This window comes from Macaca fascicularis, chromosome 5, assembly GCF_037993035.2.
Source record: "Macaca fascicularis isolate 582-1 chromosome 5, T2T-MFA8v1.1".
Classification (NCBI taxonomy): domain Eukaryota; kingdom Metazoa; phylum Chordata; class Mammalia; order Primates; family Cercopithecidae; genus Macaca; species Macaca fascicularis.
The window spans coordinates 108,932,941-108,955,673 of record NC_088379.1 but is presented as its reverse complement, the minus strand read 5'-3'; the positions used below and the strand labels follow the sequence as shown (position 1 = coordinate 108,955,673).

General features: G+C 38.4%; 1 long non-coding RNA gene across 4 annotated transcripts in view; it reads right to left on the bottom strand.

Annotated features, from left to right (window-relative positions):
* LOC123573605 (uncharacterized) overlaps positions 1–22,733 on the bottom strand; it is a 253,758-nt gene that overhangs the window by 189,273 nt on the left and 41,752 nt on the right. For all 4 annotated transcript variants that reach the window (XR_012435333.1, XR_010586926.2, XR_010586927.2 and 1 more), the window contains exon 2: positions 19,810–19,959. This is a non-coding gene — a long non-coding RNA (uncharacterized lncRNA). The remainder of the gene's footprint in view (positions 1–19,809; positions 19,960–22,733) is intronic.

Genomic DNA, 22,733 nt, shown 5'->3' with positions numbered 1-22,733 from the left:
AAGACTGAGTGAGCAGAATCCAGCCCTCCATCTTCAACCATCTTCAATTTGAATAAAATTAACTCATACAGCTAATACTGCTCAAGTACAATCATGAAGACAGATGGAACTGCTGAAATTCACACCAAAACAAAGAATAGGATCAAGTGGACTGTCACCTTAATCCCAAGCACCTCCCAATGAATTAAGACATCTGTTTTAATTTTAATGGAAGGGAAGTTTAAAAAGGGAAAGCACTGAGATTTGGGAAAATTAGCAGCTAAAGCCAGAAACTAGGTTAAGGTCCTTGTGGCATTCCAGACTGGGAGTAGAATGGGAGAAGGAAAACAGGTGGTAGGTTCCTGCTGTCCTTTGGCTTTACATCTTTCCCCTGCCCTCCCATTTCTCCCAACAGCTTGATGCAGCTATTGGCCTGCCAGAGGGGATGTAATGCCCAGACCAACTTTTTATTGAGCTTATGCAGCTAACAGACTTGTAAACGGTGCCAATTGACAAAGTTTTGCTGAATATTACAGCTTGTGCCCACTCAACACACCTCTCTCTGAGATTAAAAACAAAAAAACCAAAGTAAACAAATACTGAGAGAGAATAAAGAGACACATCTTGAGTCTTCCAGGAAGGTAAAATAAAAAACGCCACATGGCTTGGTCCCAGGCGTTCGCCATGCCTAGAGTGCTGCTGCTATCACCACTCTCTCCCCTCCCTGCCAGTGGCTAGGTAGAGGTAGGGGAGAAGGGTCATTTTGGACATGCTGCAAATACAGCATTTGCTGGTGTTGACACCCTCCTGGGGCTGTGGTGGCAGACTGCTGTGTCAGGAGCCCATTTCCTGGGAGTAGCAGAGGGAGCCCAGGTCCTCAAGACAGCCTGAGATGGCAGCCCATGCACCTCAGCAGGGGTACCTTGCCCCTTTTCTCCAGTGCGGTTCAGCATTGAGATTGTCTATTCCTAGTCGGTGATAAAACCTGAGCTGTTTTTCTTGTAGGTTCCCCCTCCTTTCCCCAATTTGGGGGAGTAGTGGGAGGGAACAGGGAAGGATCACTGAGGGGGCAGGGGGATACCCCTGGGATCGGTGGCCTGGCCCTCTTGCAGGTTCTTCTCTAGTTGTGCAAGCCAGCGTTTTGTGGTGGTGTCATATTTTAGCACCTGGACGAAGGTTGTGTCTTTCAGGTGGATAAATATTTACAATTTCCTGTAAAAGTGCTGCAATAGTACCAAATGAATGCCACTGCATGGGTGCAAGGTCAGGAACAGATTCTCGCTTCTTAGCTCCAGCAAAGCATTTTCCCTTGTCTCAGGACTGGACAGCTCATTGATCCACTGATAGATCTTTTCTCTATCCACTTGTGCCAGTGCAGTAGGCACAGGCGCAGCCGTCAACAGGCTGTCCATGTTGTGAGCGGCCGCTGCTCTCCTTCCACAGCCGGACGCGTCCCACCCACGTCCCCGCTTCAGCACCCCTGCGGTGGAAAATAATGAGCCGCCATAGCCGCCATCCGCCTCCGGTTCCCTCCGCCCCCTTCGCAGCCCTCTGACCTCTCACCCCTGACCCCACCCACACATCCTCTTCCCCTCCAGGCCCTCAGCCTAGTTAACAGTCCTAGAGTATGTCCTTTGCTCCTTAAGATTTAGGACCTGAAGGACATCCGCGACCACCAGTCCCCGCAACTCCTGGCTTTGAGCAGGTATTTCTAGAGAGCAGCATGAACTCCCACCCTCCTCCAAAGGCCAGTGAACGGTGGGAAAAGATGGATAGTCCCGGGAAGACAACTATTCTCTTCATTTCTAATGTTCCAAGATTTCTTTTTTCAGAATTTACTTTCTGTTTAGACAACTTCCTTTAGCCATTTTTTAGGGTAGGTAGCTGTTGACAAATTCTCTTAGTTTTCATTCATCTCAGAATATTTTTTTTCTTCATGAATAATATTTTCACCCAATAGGAAATTTTGGGTTAATTCTTTTCTTTAAACACTTTACAATGTTGTAATGCCTAAACTTTCTTCTAGCATCTATGGTTTCTGATGAGAAATCGGCTGTCATTTGAATGTTTTTTTTCCCCTTTAGGGAATGTGTTTTTTCTCATTGGCTGTTATCACCACTGTGTTCCAGATTCCCTGGCCAGTTTGTCTTCTTCTATCTTCCTTTCACACCTTTCAGAGTCTTCTTATTTGTTTTTTGTTGTTGCTTTTGTTTGTTTGGTTTTTTGTTTTTTTGTTTTTTGTTTTTTGTTTTTTTAAACAGGATCTGACTGTGATGCCTGGCTGGAGTGCAGTGGTGCATTCTTGGCTCACCCCAAACTCTGTCTCCCAGGCTCAAGTGATCTTCCCACCTCAGCCTTATTTGCTCTTTATTTAATGTCCAGAGTTTTTAGTTGCACTGAGAGGGAGAAATAAGGAAAATCAAATCTACACTATTCTCCCCTAAGTGGGACCTCCTTAAAATTTTTATTTAAAAAGTGAAAAAATAGTCCTCTACAGCCAAAATCAAATTCCCATCATATACTTATTACTTTTACATATTAAATTTTACTTTTACTGAATATTGTGTAATTAGAGTTTGCCTACTGCTGAATATCTCTTAATTACAAATATAATACCTAGGAAAAAATAGCCTCTGTAAGGCCAGCATTGAAAATTATTCAGTGGTAATAAATGTTGCAATACATGCAGTGCAAAATACCTGGTTTTAAAAGAAGTTGTGAGCACAACCAGCCTTTTAAGTCTATTGAGTTATCAGGCCAAATTATATTTAGCTATTTCTACTCTAACTAGACTATAGACTATAGATATTCTATTCCTTATATTTCTGTATAAAACCCTGACTAATAAAGGTTTTGGTGCCAGCAGTGGTTCCAGAGGGGAACCGAATTTTAAGCATGAATATTCTGAATTGGTTTTCTAGAATTTCTGGAATTGGCTTTCTAATCTAATTAAAGTCCAGTAATAAAGAGAGCAATGATATAACATGGCAATAGAGAGATACAAAATATCTGAATTTGGTACTACCACTTATAAGAAGCAAAGAGCTGGCCAGGTGTGGTGGCTCATATCTATAATCGCAGTACTTGGAAGGCTGACGCAGGATGATCGCTTGAGCCCAGGAGTTCAGGATCAGCCTGAGCAACACAGGAAGACCTTGTATCTATAAAAAATTAAAATTAGCCAGGAGGTGAGCATACCACTGCACTCCAGCCCATGCAACAAAGCAAGATCCTATTAAAAAAAGAAAGGAAGAAAGAAAAAGAAAGAAAGAAGCTGAGTGTCTACTTTAGAACATTTTTTAAAACTAATAGAGTAAGACTAGCTGGTTGCTCCTAATATTGCTGGACCAAAAAAAAAAAAAAAAACGAAAAAGAGGATGCCCTCAGGGATTCAAATTCCTCAGTGAAGAGCTTTTAAGATGACCAGAAATCTCCTATGTTTCTTCTGAACAAAACGCTTATCTCCTGCAGCTACAGGGCTGAGCTTGCTGGAAATCAAACATGGGTCCTCTCCTATGACTGGCTAAATTACCATTCAAGATGAACTATCAGCCTCTCAGAATGTCTACTGTTAAAATGAAGGTTGAATGGAAAGAATGAGATATTGTAAGTTGGGATGGGGACATGTGGGAAGACCCTAATGATGCTGGAGATAATAAGCTTCTAAATTCTGATGAGTCTTCTTTGACAGTGAAAGAGATCTCCTCACTCCAAGCAGTAGCAACCTTCCCACACCTTTTATTATCAGCCTTTCTATGCCTAGCTGAGTATTAACCTTGCATTGACTGAGAAAACTGTAATGGCCTCCCCTGAAGCAGTAGCCCTACAAGACAATGCTGATTCTCCTAGGGATCCACCTCCACCAAAGACCCACCTATTTGTTTCTAGACCTATAAATAAACTTGAGTTCCAGCAGGCCCCTAATGTAAGGTACAAAATGTGACCCATTAGAAGGTACATTACACTCCAAAAGAACTACCTGAGTTTTCTAATTTATACATATTACAATCTAGGAAACATGTGAGGGAATGGATTCTAAAGGTGTGGAATAACCATAGAAGGAACATAAATATGGATCAGGCTAAATCTATTGATATTGGCTCACTAAGCAGAGATTTTGCATTTAATCTTGAGCTCAGGGAGCTAGAATGAACTCTAGCAGTACATTTGGTTGGTGGGCTGAAATGGACCAAAATGTGGCCCACAGTAAGGAAACTGGAAATGCCCAACCTACCTTTGTTGAATGTAGAGGAATAAATACAAACACTTAAGGAGATTAAGGAGATTAGAATGTTAGAGTGGATTTGTCATTGAAGACCTGCCCACCCATGCTGGGAGGACCCAGAAGACTTATCTTACTTACATTACTGTGAGAAATAAATCTGTGAGGAGAGCTTCAACACTGGGCTAAAGGGCTCAAGACTGCTCTTCTCAGTAAGCCAGAACTTACAGTGGAAACTGCACATGCTACACTGAGAAACATAAATACAATGAGACTAATTAGATGCTACAGTGGCAGGAGCCAAGTGAAAGCACTCAGCTATCAAAAGCATGGTGGGCATTGTTACTGTGGTGGATAACAAAGCAAAAACAGCAAGCAGAATGGTCTGACTTGTGCAGGCCTGTGTCATTAGCTAGTTGATCACGACGTTCCTAGAAGTGAAATGAATAAGAAACCATGATATATACATTTGATCTGTATAAGCAGAAAAGTTCTAAGTCAAGTAAACAAAAGTCTAATCTGAATCAGAAAAACAGAGACATATGCCCCTTAATCTGTTTTTCTACCTTAGCTGGTTTACAGACTCAGCCACCTTGGGTGAAAGGGTAGCCAATTCCCCTTGAGGAACAGCCCTGGTACATTGCCAAAAATTTGTACAGCTAATCTTTCTCCCACCCTTTCCCAAAGGGACATACAGTTATCAGGATTTCATTGAGGAAAAGGAAATAATCAGAGTTTTTAGGGGCTCTTGGGCACTGGCTCTAAACTAACATTAATTCCTGGAGACCCAAAACATCACTGTGGCCTACTAGTCACAGTAGGAATTTATTGAGTCAGATGACCAATGGAGTTTGAACTCAAGTCCATCTCACAGAAGGTCCGCAAATCCATCCTGTGGTTATTTTTCTAGTTCTGAAAAAGCATAATTAGAATCAGCCAAGTGAAGTGGCCTACACCGGTAATCCCAGTGCTTTGGGAGGCCAAAGCTAATGGATCACTTGAGTTCGAGACCAGCCTGACCAACATGGTGAAACCCTGTCTCTACTAAAAATGCCAAAAATTAGCCAAGCATGGTGGTACTCTCCTGTAGTTACAGCCTGTAGTTACAGCCTGCAGTTCCAGCTACTCAGGAGGCTGAGGCACGAGAATCACTTGAAACCGAAAGGTGGAGGTTGCAGTGAGCCAAGATCATGCTATTGCAATCCAGCCTGGGTAACAGAGTGAGGCTCTGTCTCAAAAAATAAATAAATAATAGAATAAATACACTCAGCCACTGACAGAATCCCCACATTGATTCCCAATCTATCGAATGAAGGCTACGTTGGGGGAAAAAATGGAAGCCACTAGAACTGCCTCCACCTAGGAAAATAGTGAGCCAAAAACAACCCTGTATTCCTACAGAGATTGTAGAGATTAGTGCAGCCATAAAGGACTTGAAAGAGGCAGTGTAAAGAGGATGTGGAGAAATAGGAACACTTTTACACTGTTGGTGGGACTGTAAACTAGTTCAACCATTGTGGAAAACAGTGTGGTAATTCCTCAAGGATCTAGAACTAGAAATACCATTTGACCCAGCCATCCCATTACTGGGGATATACCCAAAGGATTATAAATCATGCTGCTATAAAGACACAGGCACACATATGTTTATTGTGGCACTATTTACAATAGCAAAGACTTGGAATCAACCCAAATGTCCACAGTGACAGACTGGATTAAGAAAATGTGGCACATGTACACCATGGAATACTATGCAGCCACAAAAAAGGATGAGTTCATGTCCTTTGTAGGGACATGGCTGCAGCTGGAAACCATCATTCTCAGCAAACTATCTCAAGAACAGAAAACCAAACACCGCATGTTCTCACTCATAGGTGGGAACTGAACAATGAGATCACTTGGACACAGGAAGGGGAACATCACACACCGGGTTCTATTGTGGGGAGGGGGGAGGCATTAGGATAGCATTAGGAGATATACCTAATGTAAATGATGAGTTAATGGGTGCAGCACACCAACATGGCACATGTATACATATGTAACAAACCTGCATGTTGTGTACACGTACCCTAGAACTTAAAGTATAATTACAAAAAAAAAATAAATAAAAAGGCAGGGTAGTGGTTCCCAACACATCCCCATTCAACTCTTCCATTTGGCCTATTCAGAAGACAAATGAATCTTACAGAATGACCAGAATGACTATAGATTATTGTAAGATCAACCAGATGGTAACTTTAATTGCAGCTCCTGTACCAAATGTGGTTTCATTACTTGCGAAAATTAACACATTCCTAGTACCTACCATGTAGCTATGGAAAAAGTATACTTTTTCTCCATATTTGTCCATAAGGCCCACCAGAAGCAGTTTGCTTTCAGCTGGCAAAGTCAGAAATACATCACAGTTGTATTTCACATACATATCAACTCTCCAGCCCTATGTCATAATTTAGTTCACAGGGATCTTGATCATTGTTCCCTTCCACAAGATACCACACTGGTCCATTACATTGATGATATGTTGATTTGACACAGTAATTAAGAAGTACCAACTACTCTAGACTTAAAGGTAATATATTTTCATGTCAAAGGATATAAAATAAATCTGACTAAAATTCATGGCCCTTCTACTCCAGTGAAATTTCTAGGGATCAGTGGTATGGGACATGTTGACATATTTCTTCTAATGTGAAGAACAAGTTGATGGATCTGGCCCCTCCTACAATAAGAAAAAGGCACAATATCTAGTGGGCCCCTTTCAATTTTGGAAGCAACGTATTCTTCATTTGGGTGTGTTACTCCAGCCCCCTTACCTAGTGACTTAAAAAGCTGGTAGTTTTGAGTGGGGCTCAGAGCAAAAGAAAGCTCCCCAGTATGTCCAGGCTGATGTGCAAGCTGCTCTGCTACTTGAGCCATATGATCGAGCAGATACAATAGTGGTCGAAAGGTAGAAATGGCAGATGGGATGCTATTTGGAGTCTTTGGCAGACCCTATTGGAAAATTGCAGGGTAGTCCTTTGGAAATTCAGCGCAAAGGTTTGCCATCTACCACAGATAATACTCTCCTTTTAAGAAATGGCCCTTGGCTTGCTACTGGGCATTAGTAGAGGCTGAATGTTTGACAATGGGCCACTGAGTAACCATGGAAACTGAGCCGCTCATCATTTACTGAATGTCATCTGACTTACCATGCCATAAAGTTGGGCATGTACAGCAGCTCTCTGCCATCAAGTGGAAGTGGTACATATGTGATCAGAGCTAAGGACATCCAGAAGGAACAAGTAACATGAAGAATTGGTCCAAATGCCTTTGGTCCCCACCGTTGCTTCACTGCTGTCTCTTTCTGAGTCTGTACTGATGGTCTCATGAGTTGTTTTCTATAATCAGTTGGCAGAGGAAGAGGACACTCAGGACTGGTTTACAGAGGACACTCAGGACTGGTGTGATATACAAGCACCACAAAAAGACAGCAACAGCACTACAACCACTTTCTAGAACATCGCTGAAGGACAATTTCCTGGTGAAGAAAATGTCTCTTGGTGAGCAGAACTTAGGGGAGTGCACCTGGTTGTTCACTTTTCTTAAAAGAAGAAATGGCTTAATTTGTGATTGTATATCAATTCCTGAGCTGGGGCAAAGGGTGGTCAGGAACTAGGAAGGAACGTGATTGGAAAATTGCTGACAAGGAAATTTGGGGAAGAAGTATCTGGATAGATCTCAGAATGGGCAAAAAACATGAAGATACTTGTGTCTCATGTTAATGCTCACTAAAGGGTGACCTCAGCAGAGGAGTATTTTAATAATCAAGTGAATAGGATGATTGTTTTTGTGGCTAGCAATCTGTCTCTTTCCTCAGCCACATCTGTCATTGTCCAGTGGGCTCATGAACAAAGTGGCCATGGTGGCAGAAATGAAGGTTAGGTATGGGCTCAGCAACATGGACTTCCACTCACCAAGGTTAACCTGGCTACAGCCACCATTGAGTGATCAATCTGCCAGCAGTAAAAAACACATATGAATCCCTGATATGGCGTCATTCCCCAGGGTGATCAGCCAGCTACCGGGTGGCAGGTTGATTACATTGGACCACTTCCATCATGGAAGAGCAGTGTTTTGTTCTTACTAAAACCAACATTTACCCGAGATATGGATTTACCTTCAATGCATGCAATACTTCTGCCAAAACTATCATTTGTGGACTTATAGAATGTCTTATCCAGCATTATGGTATTCCACACAGCATTGCTTCTGATCCAGGAGTTCCTTTCACAACAAAAGAAGTGCAACAACAGACCCATGCTTCTGGAATTTCACTGGTCTTTCTATGTTCACCACCATCCTAAAACAGCTGGTTTGATAAAATGGTGGGATGTTCTTCCAAAGACTCAGTTAGTGCCAGCTGGGTGGCAAGAACTTGCAAGGTTGGGGCAAGATTCTGAGGATATGCTCTGAATCAACATCTGATAAATGATGCTGTTTCTACCATAGCCAGGATTTACAGGTTCAGAAATCAAGGAGTAAAAACAGGAGTGATGCTACTATTACTTGTGACCCACTAACAAAATATTTGCTTCCTATTCATGCAACCTGATATTCTGCTGGCCTGAATGTCCTAGTCTCAAAGAGAAGATACTTCTACCAGGAGACACAGCAATGATTCCACTGAACTGGAAGTTAAGGCTGCCACCTGCCCACTTTGAAATCCTCATGCCTCTGAATCAATAAGAAAAGAACAAAGTTACTATGTTGGTGATTGATGCTAATGACCAGGGGGAAATTGAACTACTACTCTACAATGGAAGTAAGAAAAACAATGTCTTGAATGCAGTAGATCTTTTAAGATGCCTCTTAGTATTAGCATGCCCTGTGATTTAGATCAATGGAAAACTATCACAACTCAATTCAGATAGGACCACTAATGACTTAGACCTTTCAGAAGAAAAGGTTTGGGTCAGTCTACCAGACATAGAACCAGCACCATACAAAATGGGTAGTGGAAGAAGATAGTTACATGTACCAGTTATATCAACTACAATCGTACGACAAGTTATAAGAATCTTGTAACCAGTTATAAAAATGAAGCCTGTAATTGTCATGAGTACTTTGTTATGAACATGTGTGTTTGTGTGTGTATCTAAAATATCTTTGTTTTCTTCTCTCTCTTATTCCCTTATCATATAACAAGATGTACTGATTTTATGTGAGTACAACATAAATTTTATTTTACAACAAAGTTATTAAATTACAGAATATTCATAAAAAGGGTAAACAACACTCAAAGATTTACCTCTTCTTTTAGGAAAGGTGTATGATCAGAATGTTGGTGTCCCCCCAAAATTTGTGTGTTGGAACATAATGCTAAATGTGATAGTATTAAGAGGTGGGGCCTTTGGGAAGTGATTAAGTTATAGGGATCCATTTTCATGAAGGGGTTAGTGCACTTATAAAAGAAGTTCAAATGAATTCCCTGACCCTCTCCCACCATGTGAGGGCAAGTAGGTGCTTTGAAGCAGAAAGCACACCCTCACCAGACATTGAATATGCTGGTGCCTTGATCTTGGACACCCCTTTTCCAGAACTATGAGCAATACATTTTTATTGCTTACAAATTACCCAGTCTAAGTTATTTTGTTATAGCATTCTGAGCAGACTGAGACAGAAGAGGGAGTGTATTTTTGGTTGTATGCAGTGTAACTATATCACAGCAGAACTATGGCCTTGCTATTGTCTCTGTCTGGAGATTAAATATAATTTAAGGAGATGCATATGGGTGCCAAGTTGAAAAAGAATGAACTTGTGACAATTAGTTGTATTTGTCAACCTCTCTGGATCAGGGGATGCCTAGTCATCTGGTTAAATGTTACTTACGTTACTTCTAAGTCTGTCTATAGGGATGTATCAGAAGGAAATTAGCATTTGAATTAGGAGAATGAGCAAAGAAATTCATCTTCCCCAATGTGGGTGGGCATCACCCAATCCATTGAGGGTTTGAAAAGAAGAAAAAGATGAAGTAATGGAATTTTTTACCTCTTTCTCTTTCTTTCCTTGACTGACTGCTGAACTGGAATATCAGTCTTCTGCCTTCGATGCTTCTGGTTCTCAGGCTTTCAGACTGAGAAGGGAAATCTACACCATCAGCTCTCCAAGTCTCAAGCCTTCAAACTACACCATCAGTCTTTCTGGGTTTCAGAGGAAAGATTCTGAGACTTCTTAGCCTTTATAATCACATGAGCCAATACCTTAAAATAAAATCAATCTCTTTGTAGATATAGATGATAGACACAGGTATAGCCTGTTAATGGTTTCTCTGGAGAACCATAACTAATATACCTCGCTTCCCCTCAGAGTCACAAGATAGCTACCAGAGTTCCAGGTGTCACATTCATACAAGACAACATCCAGCAGTACAAGAAGCAATCCCAAAATTAAAAATTAAAAAAAAACTTAAAGGAAGCAATCTCGGAACTGGGCACAATGGCTCACGCCTGTAATCCCAGCACTTGGGGAGGCCAAGGCAGGTGAATCACTTGAGGTCAGGAGTTTGAAACCAGCCTGGCCAACATGGTGAAACCCCATCTCTACTAAAAATACAAAAATTAGCTGGGCTGAGGCAAGAGAATCGCTTGAACCCAGGAGGCAGAGGTTGCAGTGAGGCAAGATCATGCCACTCCTTTCCAGCCTGGGTGACAGAGCAAAACTTCGTCTCAAAATATAAATTAATTAAATTAAATTAAATTAAATTAAAGAAGCAATGTCATCCTCTACATCTTTTAATGGCAGAAAGAAAATAATTTCCAGAGGCTCTCGAATAGATTTTCTTTCACATATTAGCAATCTAAATCAGAGTTTCTCAACCTCAGTGCTACGAGCATTTTGGATCTAGTAATTGTTGGGAGGGGCTGTTCTGTGCATTGGGCAGTATTTGCAACGGGCATACAAAAATATTAAAATAGTTATATTAGTACTCTATTCTTAACTTTCAAAGTTTTCATAGCAATATTGAAGCAAGTAAATACATAATTAATAGGCATGATATGCTCTATTGTGCTTAAAATTTCATGACCAGAACTGTTGTAGGAGATGGCCAATAGGACATAGGACTAGCCTGCAGCTACTGCTCAGATGAACACAGCAGCATGTGGAGACACATCATGAACTTTTGCTCTAAGAACTACCATAGGAACACACCAGGAAAGCCAAGAGAATCCATGGACCCTTTGAAGGAACTGGATCACCACTGCAGGCTCCCCGAGATGGTGAAAACCTGTGAGTCTGCTTGCTTTCTCAACAGGGAGGCTTGTGCTCTGGGGCGAGTTCTCAGTCCTGATCACCAGCACCTGGAAATAGACCCCGTGCTATTCAGGGGGCACAGTGGGGATGACATAGGCGTTTTGGACAGCAGGTTGCATGGCAGCTGGGTGAAGCTTGTGACTACCAGCTTTCCCCCACTTCCTTAGTGACCTGTATGAATCAGCAGAGGCAGCCATAATCCCCCTAGGAATGTAACTCCATTGGACTAGGAACCACATCCCCATCCCTTACAGCAGCTGCAGCAAGCCCCCTCAAGGAGAGGCTGAGCTCAGACACACCTATCCCTGCCCCAACCTCATGGTCTTTCTCTACCTAACCTGGTAGCCAAAGACAAAGATCATAATCTCTTGGGAGTTCTATAGCTCTGTCCACTGCCTGAGACACCTGAATACCTAACCAGGTAGCCCTAGAGCAAGTTAGCCTCCTCACTATAGAACCACAGCTGATGAGCTCTTGAAAGTGCCACCTCCTGGCTGGAGGCCAACCAACACAAAACCAGCACACTAAACAAAAACACAACCAAGGACCCTCACAGAGTCCACTTCACTCCCCTGCTACCTCCACAAGAGCACGTGCTGATATCCACAGCTGCAAAACCTGAAGACAGATCACATCACAGAGCTCTTTGCAGACACTCCCTAGTACCAGCCCAGAGGCTAGTAGCTCTGCTGAGTGGCTAGACCAAGAAGAGCAAAACCAATCACTACAGTTCAGCTCTCAGAAGCCCCATTCCTAGGGGAATGGGGAGAATACCATATCAAGAAAGCACCCTGTGGGAAAAAAGAATCTTAACAGCAGCCTTTGAATCCCAGATCTTACCTCTGACATAGTCTACCCAAATAAGAAGGAACCAGAAAAACAACTCTGGAAATATGACAAAACGAGGTTCTTTAATGCCCCCAAAGGATCACACCAGGTCACCAGCAATGGATCCAAACCAAGACAAAATCTCTGAATTGCCAGAAAAAGAATTCAGAAGGTCAATTATTAAGCTATCAAGGAGGCACCAAAGGAAGGTGAAGGCCAACTAAATAAATAAAAAAACATGATACAGGATATGAAAGGAATAAATTCTTCAGTGAAATAGATAGCATAAATAACAATCACAATTTCTGGAAATCAAGGACACATAGAAGTGTAAAATGCACTGGGAAATCTCAGCAACAGAATTGAAAAAGCAGAAGAAAGAACTTCAGAGCTGGAAGACAAGGTTTTCTAATTAACCCAATCCACTAAAAACAAAGAAAAAAGAATTTTTAAAAATGAACAAAGCCTCCAAGAAGTTTGGAGCTATGTTAAACATCTGAACCTAAGAATAATTGGTGTTCCCAAGGAAGAAGAGATATCTAGAAGTTTGGAAAATATATTTGAGGCAATAATTGAGGAAAACTTCCCTAGCCTTGCTAGAGATCTAGACATCCAAATACAAGCAGCTCAAAGAACATCTGGGAAATTCATCACAAAGAGATCATCACACAGGCACATAGTCATCAGGTTATCTAAAGGCAAGATGAAGGAAAGAATCTTAAGAGCTCTGAGGCAAAAGTATCAGGTAACCTACAAAGGAAAAACTAGCGATTAACAACAGATATCTCAGCAGAAACCCTAGAAGCTAGAAGGGATTGGGGTCCTATTTTTTGTTGTTCTTGTTTTTTGTTGTTTTGTTTTGTTTTTGAGACAGAGTCTTGCTCTGTTGGCCAGGCTGGAGTGCAGTGGCATGATCTCAGCTCACTGCAACCTCTGCCTCCTGGCCTCAAGCAATTCTCCTGCCTCATCCTCCTGAGTAACTGGGATTACAGGTGCCTGCCACCACGCCTGGCTAATTTTTGTATTTTTAGTAGAGACGAGGTTTCACCATGTTGGCCAGGCTGGTCTTGAACTCCTGACCTCAGGTGATCCACCCGCCTCGGCCTCCCAAAATGCTGGGATTATAGGCATGAGCCACCGGGCCTGGCCTGGGGTCCTATTTTTAGCCTCCTTTATCAGCCAAGAATTTTGTATCCAAGGAAACTGAACTTCATAAATGAAGGAAAGATACAGTCTTTTCTAGACAAACAAATACTGGGAGAATTTGCCACTACCAAGCCAGCACTAAAAGAATTGCTAAAAGGAGCTCTAAACCTTTAAACAAATCCTTGAAATGCACCAAAATAGAATCTCCTTAAAGCATAAATCTCACAGAACCTATATAACAACAGCATAATGAAAAAAAACAAGGTATTCAGGAAACAAATAGCACAATGAATAGAATAGTACCTCGCATCTCAATACTAGTATTGAATACAAAGTGCTTACCTGATCTATTTAAAATATACACAATGGCAAAATAAATAAGAATTCACCAATCAAATTTCTGCTGTCTTCAGGAGACTCACCTAACACACAAGGATGTACATAAAGTAGAGGTGGAAAAAGATATTCCATGCAACTGGAATGGTGAACAGGAGTAGTTACTCTTATATCAGATAAAACAAAATTTTAAGCAACAGCAGTTTAAAAAGACAGAGACATCATATAATGATAAAAGCACCAGTTCAACAGAAACATATCAGAATTCTAAATATATATGCACCTAACTCTGGAGTTCCCAGATTTATAAAACAATTACTACTAGACCTAACAAGTGAGATACATGGCAACACAACAATAGTTGGGGACTTTTACTCCACTGAGAGCACTAGACAGGTCATCAAGACAGAAAATCAACAAAGAAGCAGTGGACTTAAACTATACCCTATAATAAACAAACATAACAGATATTTACAGAACAGTCCACCCAAGAACTGCAGAATATACATTCTATTCATCAGCACATGGAAGAATAGACAATCTAAGGTCATACCTCACATAACTGGAGAAACAAGAACAATCCAAACCTAAACCCAGTAGAAGAAAAGAAATAACGAAGATCAGAGCAGAACTAAATGAAATTGAAACAAAAGTAATACAAAAGATAAATGAAACAAAAAGCTGGTTCTTTGAAAAGATAAATAAAATTGATAGACCATTAGTAAGATTAACCAAGAAAAGAAGAGTGAAGATCCTAATAAGCTCAATTAGAAACAAAACAGGAGATTACAACCAATACCACAGAAATACAAAAGATCATTCAAGGCTACCATGAACATCTTTATGCACATAACCTAGAAAACCTACAGGAGATAGATAAATTCCTGGAAATATACAACCCTACTAGATTAAAGCAGTAAGATATAGAATCTCTGAACAAACCAATAACAAGCAGAGAGACTGAAATGGTAATAAAAGTCCAGGACCAGATGGATTCACAGCTGAATTCTATCAGACATTCAAAGAAGAATTGGTGCTAATTCTATTGACACTATTCCACAAGATAGAGAAAGAGGGAGTCCTCCCTAAATTATTCTATGAAGCCAGTATCACCCTAATACCAAAACCAGAGAAGGACACAACAAAAAAGAAAACTACAGACCAATATACTGGATAAACATGGATGCTAAAATCCTCAACAAAATACTAGCAAACTGAATACAACAGTATATCAAAAAAATAATCCACCATGATCAAGTGGGTTTCAAACCAGGAATGCAGGCATGGTTTAACATACATAAGTTGATAAATATGATACACTACATAAACAGAATTAAAAACAAAAATCACGTGATCATCTCAGTAGATGCAGAAAAAACATTTGACAAAATTCAGTAACTGTTTATGATTAAAACCCTCAGAAAGATAGGCATAGAGGGGACATACCTTAAGGTAATAAAAGCATCTATGACAAACTCACAGCCAACATTATACTAAATGGAGAAAAGTTGAAAGCATTCCCCCTGAGAACTGGAACAAGACAATAATTCCCACTTTGACCACTTCTATTCAACATAGTACTAGAAGTTCTAGCCAGAGAAATCACACAGAAGAAAGAAATAAAGGGCATCCAAATTGGTAAAGAGGAAGTCAAACTGTCACTATTTGCTGATGATATGATTGTATACCTAGAAAATTCTAAAGATTCATCCAAAAAGCTCCTAGAAATGATAAATGAATTCAGCAAAATTTCAGGATACAAAATTAATGTACACAAATCAGTAGCACTGCTATACACCAACAGTGACCAAGCTGAAAATCAAATCAAGAACTCTACCACTTTCATCACAACTTCAAAAAATAAAATACTTAGGAATATACCTAACCAAGGACATGAAAAACCTCTACAAAGAAAACTACAAAACACTGCTGAGATAATTCATAAGCAACACAATATTGATTCTACCCATTCCATGCTCATGGATGAGTAGAATCAATATTGTGAAAATGACCATACTACCAAAAGCAATCTACAAATTCAATACAATTTTCATCAAAATACCACCATCATTCTTCACAGAACTAGAAAAGACAATTCTAAAATTCATATAGAACCAAAAAAGAGCCTGCATAGCCAAAGCAAAACTAAGCAAAGAGAATAAATCTGAAGGCATCACATTACCCAACTTCAAACTATACTATAAAGCCATAGTTACCAAAACAGCAAGGTACTGGTATGAAAAATAGGCACATAGACCAACAGAACAGAATAGAGAACCAAGAAATAAAGCCAAATACTTAGAGTCAATTGATCTTCTACAAAGCACACAAAAACATAAAAGGAAAGGACACTTTATTTAAAAAATGGTGCTGGGATAATAGGCAAGCCACATGTAGAAGAATAAAAGTGGATCCTCATCTCTCACTTTATACAAAAATCAACTAACTGCTAGATAGATCAACGACTTAAATCTAAGACCTGAAACCAAAAAGAATCTAGAAGTTAACATCAGAAAACCCCTTCTAGACATTGGCTTAGGCAAATACTTCATCACCATAAACCCAAAAGCAAAAGCAACAAAATCAAAAATAAATAGATGGGACTTATTTAAACTAAAAAGCTTCTGCACAACAAAAGAAATAACCAGCAGAGTTAACAGACAATCCACAGCCTGGGAGAAAATCTTCACAATCTATACATTTGACAAAGGACTAATATCCAGAATCTACAATGAACTCAAACAAAGCAGCAAGAAAAACACAATCCCATCAAAAAATGGGGTTGAACAGACAGTTCTCAAAGGAAGATATACATATGGCCAACAAGCATATGGAAAAATGCTCAACATCACTAATTATCAGGGAAATACAAATACCACCTCACTCCTGCAAGAATGACTATAATAAAAAAATAATGGATGTTGGCATGAATGCAGCAAAAAGGGAACATTTTTACACTGGAAATGTACACTAGTACAACCACTATGGAAAACAGTGTGGAGATTCCTTAAAGAACTAAAAGTAGATCTACTGTTTGATCCAACAATCCCACTTCTAGGTATCTATCCAGAGGAAAAGTCAATATACGAAAAAGATACTTGCACATGCACGTTTATAGTAGCACAATTTGCAATTGCTAAGATATGGAACCAGCCCAAATGCCCATCAATCAACTAGTGGATAAAGAATATGTGGTATATGTATACTATGGAATACTACTCAGCCATAAGAAGGAACAAAATAATGGCATTCACAGCAACCTGGATAGAATTGGAGACTATGATTCTAAGTGAAGTAACTCTGGAATGGAAAACCAAACATCATACATTCTCACTCCTGTGTGGGAGCTAAGCTACGAGGATGCAAAGGCATAAGAATGATACATTGGATTCTGGGGACACAGGGGAAAGGATTGGGGGGTGGCGAGGGATAAAAGACTACACATTGGGTATAGCATACACTGCTCGGGTGATGGAGGCACAAAAATCTCACAAATCACCACTAAAGAATTTATTCATGTAACCAAACACCACTTGTTCCCTGGAAGTTTTACTGAAATAAAAAAAAAGTTTTTAAAAAGTTTCATGACTAACATATACTACAAATCACATAAAATATTAAACCAGAAGTTATATTTGAGTAAACTATTTGATATATGGAAAATTAAGTAGAATTCAGGTTGAATAAAATACACATTTTCTAAAACATTTATTTTTTCCTTATCGGTAACTGGGACCAGACATTCTCTATCAGTAAGAGGGTTCTAAGAAGAAAAAAAAAATGACATTTTTATTGTAGACAAGAAGATTTAATCTTTTTAGACCACAAAGAAAGACATGTAAGTTTTCTACCTGGAATAATATTATGACAGAGCCAAGTATTCAAAAAATGCTAAACTTTTCAAAATAATTGCTGAACTCATGCTTTCATGATTTTATTATTTCTAGAATTATGTTTTTAAAATATTTTAATGAGTCACTAAGGTCAATAAAAATTTTGCTTATCCATTCTTTTTTGTAGCCATAAAGATATTAGATGAAAGATTATGTACTATCTCTAAATCTTTCAGAGCAGCACTATTTAAAGTGAATAATAACATTCATTACAGGTGGCTGTACAGATTCACAAAAGAAGAAAGGAGTAAAAGAAACCTGAAACCATTTTCACTTACAAATTTCAGATATAAATTGAGTGAGTTTCAGTGACAAGTGCCGTGAAAACACAAAACCTAATATGACACATAATCTCTGTGCTCAATTTAAAATTTAGAGAAATAAAAACAAACCACATAAAAGCAAGTGACTAATATGAGAGTGCAATTATATTAAATGTAAATATTGTGCTAGTGACTCTAAGCAAAGGTCAGCAAACAAAACAGGTTTCTAGCGTTCACTCTTCTTGAAAAGCAGAGAATTGCCTGAAGACTATATTTGGGGTTACGATGTACGAAAGATGAAAGCAGAATTCTGAAAACTTGGGAAGTAGAAAACCACAAATAATTATTTCAAAAGAATACAAAATAAAATCACAGGGTCAATTATTAATCACAGGGGGTAATCAGAAAGGGGCACAAAAGCAATTATCATAAGCTGACTGGCTTGAAACACCAGAGAACTGCAAACATCCAAGAAGAGCTCCCAACTTCAAGTAAGGTATTTTAAATGTACTGCTAAATACATACAAATTAAGTCTATGCAGGAAATTTTGGTGGAAATAAGTAAATAGTAATAAAAGTGAGTGAGGAGAGTGCCAAATGTTATGGAAGTTTGTCCTATTAAAAACACTGTAAGAAATATTCCCCTTACTCTTTAATTTTGCTACTTACCATGGTTTTTTATATTAATATTTTAGATAAATAGAAAAATTTGTGTTTTATGTAAAGTACTGATGAATAAGACTAAAATACCAACCACCCATTCAAGACAATCTGCTTCATTCAATTAAAACCTTAAATGTTGGCCGGGCACGGTGGCTCAAGCCTGTAATCCCAGCACTTTGGGAGGCCGAGACGGGTGGATCACTAGGTCAGGAGATCGAGACCATCCTGGCTAACACGGTGAAACCCCGTTTCTACTAAAAAATACAAAAAACTAGCCAGGCGAGGTGGCAGGCGCCTGTAGTCCCAGCTACTCGGGAGGCTGAGGCAGGAGAATGGCGTAAACCCGGGAGGCGGAGCTTGCAGTGAGCTGAGATCCGGCCACTGCACTCCAGCCTGGGCAACAGAGCCAGACTCCGTCTCAAAAAAAAAATAAATAAATAAATAAAACCTTAAATGTTATTACTGCAAAGCAAAATGTAACCATATGTACTACAGATATATATATATGAGTACAGACTTTATATTAAAACAGTGAATGACCTGCTATATACTTTATTTTTGCTATTTACTGCCACAATTCAATCCAACAGAGATTTATTGAGCATTTATTACGGGCCAGGCATTGTGTCAGATACAGAGGTGTAGAGATAAACCAACAAATTAATATGGTGCTTCTAAATTCTCTAGCATCAGTTTTCATCCCATGATTTTCCACACCCACTTCTTTACATTTCATTCAACTGAAACCACATTTAACCCAATATAAAGTAACCTAATGAAAAGCATTTGAAGATGCTTATCTCAGTTTAGATTTTGATCTGAATATTTTTCAATTTCAGCAAAATAAGCAAAATAACCCAAATATAAAATGCAAACTAAAGTATTGCAAGTTTTACTTCCATATTGCATCTTACACAAATAATCATCCTCTTTAAGCTTTCTTCTTTTAAACTCTTTCTCTAACATACACATGCATATACATAAACACATATACACACAACTTTAATCTACATTTAATTTTTTAGGCATCAATCATTCTGAGCTAATTAGCTACACATAATCTCAACACTTTCATTGGTCATTTAAATTATTTTAAACCTAAAATCATGATATCAGAAAATGGGTATTAAGGATGAATTGGCCAATGACTCTGCAGGTAAAAAACGTCAAGTAATTTGGGCTCACTCACATGACCAGCTGTTGGCAGAGTTGGGGTTCTTCTTGCTCTTATTCCAATTCTCTTTCCACTAGCTACAATGTCTCTCTGTACACATCTTGGTGTACTCTTATCCTGGTTTCTTCATTCTTAATATCGTTTCTGAGAGTACTGGTATACTTGCTATAAGCCAAATAAAACATTCCTATATTAATTACTTTATAGTGACACTTCCTATATTACACCTAAAGATTAAAAATATCTACAGAGAAACCAACAATATCCCCAGACTTTAATCATAGCAATTATTAAATGTCTTGCATTATCCATTGATAAAGACTTTTATTTTGCAAATGGCCTTTAATTTTAGTTTATTTCTTCCTAATAGTCCAAAATTAGTTGTAGCTACAATTTAGCACACTTTTCAATGATGCACCACTTCAGTCCTTTCAGAAATCTTAGCCCATAAAGCTTTTTTCTAAAATATTAGGATGAAAATTCTAAGGACTGATTAACCACTCACCATAAAAGACAACACTGATAAAATACTAGAAAACCCAGCAGGGTGCAGTGGCTCATGCCTGTAATCCCAGCACTTTAGGAGGCCAAGGCAGGCAGATCATGAAGTCAGGAGATCGAGAACATCCTGGCTAACACAGTGAAACCCTGTCTCTACTATAAATACAAAAAATTAGCTGGGCGTGGTGGCATGCACCTGTAATCCCAGCTACACAGGAGGCTGAGACAGGAGAATCACTTGAACCTAGGAGGTAGAAGTTGCAGTGAGCAGAGGTCATGCCAGCGCACTCTAGCCTGAGCAATAAAGCAAGACTCCATCTCAAAAAAAAAAAACAACTAGAAAACCCAAGTGTATTTTCTAAATAGGTAATATATTCAAATATTCTCCAATATATGAGAAAATTTTCATTCAATAAGTATTTATTGAATGCATACATTTTACATGTTATATCATTAATATAGTCAAATCTATGCATCTATAGTCATTTAGCATATGCACTTTAAGTATCAATTCAAAATTGATGAAATAGGAAACAGAAAAACAGTAAAACTAATATATAAATTAAAATCTGCTACTTAGACACATTTTTAAAATAGGAAATGATTTAATAAAAATAAAAGAGCATAAATACACAAAATAAGAAACGACAAAGGCCAAATAACCATATAAATCAATTTTTTGTTTTGAAAACTATATTATAAAACTATAATTAAATACATTTTAAAACTTGAGTGAAATGGAAAATTTTCTAGTGATTACGATGTAACATAACTAACAGAAGAAAGAAATGTAAAACTGTAAACAAGCCAATTACCATCAAAAAAATAGAAAAAAAAAAGATAAAAGAGCTACTCCATAAAGGGCACCAGACTCAAATGTTTCTGGGGAGAGTTCTACTCAATATTTTTAGTTCACACAATTCTAGTGTTATTTAAACTGTTTCAGAGCATATACAAAAGGGAGAAAAAAACAAATTCAATTTAAAGATGCAGGGATAATACTGATACCTTAAGTTACAAGGTTTACACAAGAATAAAAACTATAAACTAATATCACTTAGGATTATCAATGTAAAAATTACACATAATATATTGGCAAATGTCATCCAGCAGCACACTAGAAAGAAAACACAGGATGACCAAGTAAGTTTATTCCAGGAATGCAAAAATTGTTCAATATCATGAAATCCTAATAGCTCAAAGGAGAGAAAAATCATACAATTATCTCTACAGGTATAGAAAAAGGATTTAGCATAGTTTAGCAGCAATTGTCGATTTTAAAAAAGAAGAAAATAGTTAATAAAACAGGACTCACTGGATGCTTTTTTAATATGTTCTTATCCTTAAGGGAAGAACATTGGATGAATTTTTACATAAGGTTGTCTGCTTACTATTACCATTGCTGTTTAATATTTCAAGGAATTAGATAGGTGATTAGATACACATTCTAAAAAGCACCTACCAACACCAAGGAGGAAAATGAGTTGGACACAGGACAGAGAATTCTATAGACTAAAAGGAGAGTTAGAAGGCCATTGCAATAACCCAGGTATAAAATCACAAGTGCCTGAACTAACATAGTGAAAATTGGAATGGAGAGCCACAAGAATTAAAATTATACAAGGTCAATTCAGTAAGGCTGCATTGTTGATGGAATAAAAGAGATTAGTCCCAGATACTTGGGCTAGTTGGCACATCATAGAGTTATTGATTAAGATAGAGAACACAGGAGGATATTTGTATGAGAAAATTGCTTCAGTCTTTAAAAAATTGAGTTAGAAGAAATAGTGAAAATCAGTGAGGGACTATCTACTACATAGTTGGATATTTGGGTTCGGGAAAGAATTCAACACAAGAACTCTTGATTTTTCTATCATGTTTCTATTTAACCCTGACAACAATTTAATGAGATTGTATTATTATCCTAACTTTACAAATAAGCAACAAATCAGTAAATTACAGAGGAAAAAAAAAAAGAAGACCTGGGGTTTTAAAACTCTGTCTCAGTACACTGCCTCTAAGATAGAAGTATGATACAGAAAGAAAGTAACAGAGATGATCTCTAATCAGATACAGAAGGAAACAAGAGAAAAGAACATCAACCAAAAAAAAAAAAAAAAAAAAAACACATGGACTCAAGGGTTGATATATCAATCACACTAACTTATAGTTGCATGTGTACATGAAATGTTTGTGAAGTACTTTTACATGTATTAAAAAAATCTCAGGTATTGTCATTTCTCCCTTACAGCATTAGAAAAGTTTAGGGTATACTAGTAAGTCATACTGCTGACAAACTCTACAGTCATTATATTAGGATTTATTTTTTACACCCATTCTGATGTTCTTTCTACTAAGGTATGGTACCACTACATAGCAGCATATGGATTAAGCATTATTAAAATCTTATTAAAAATAACTCAAAATTTTGACACAAG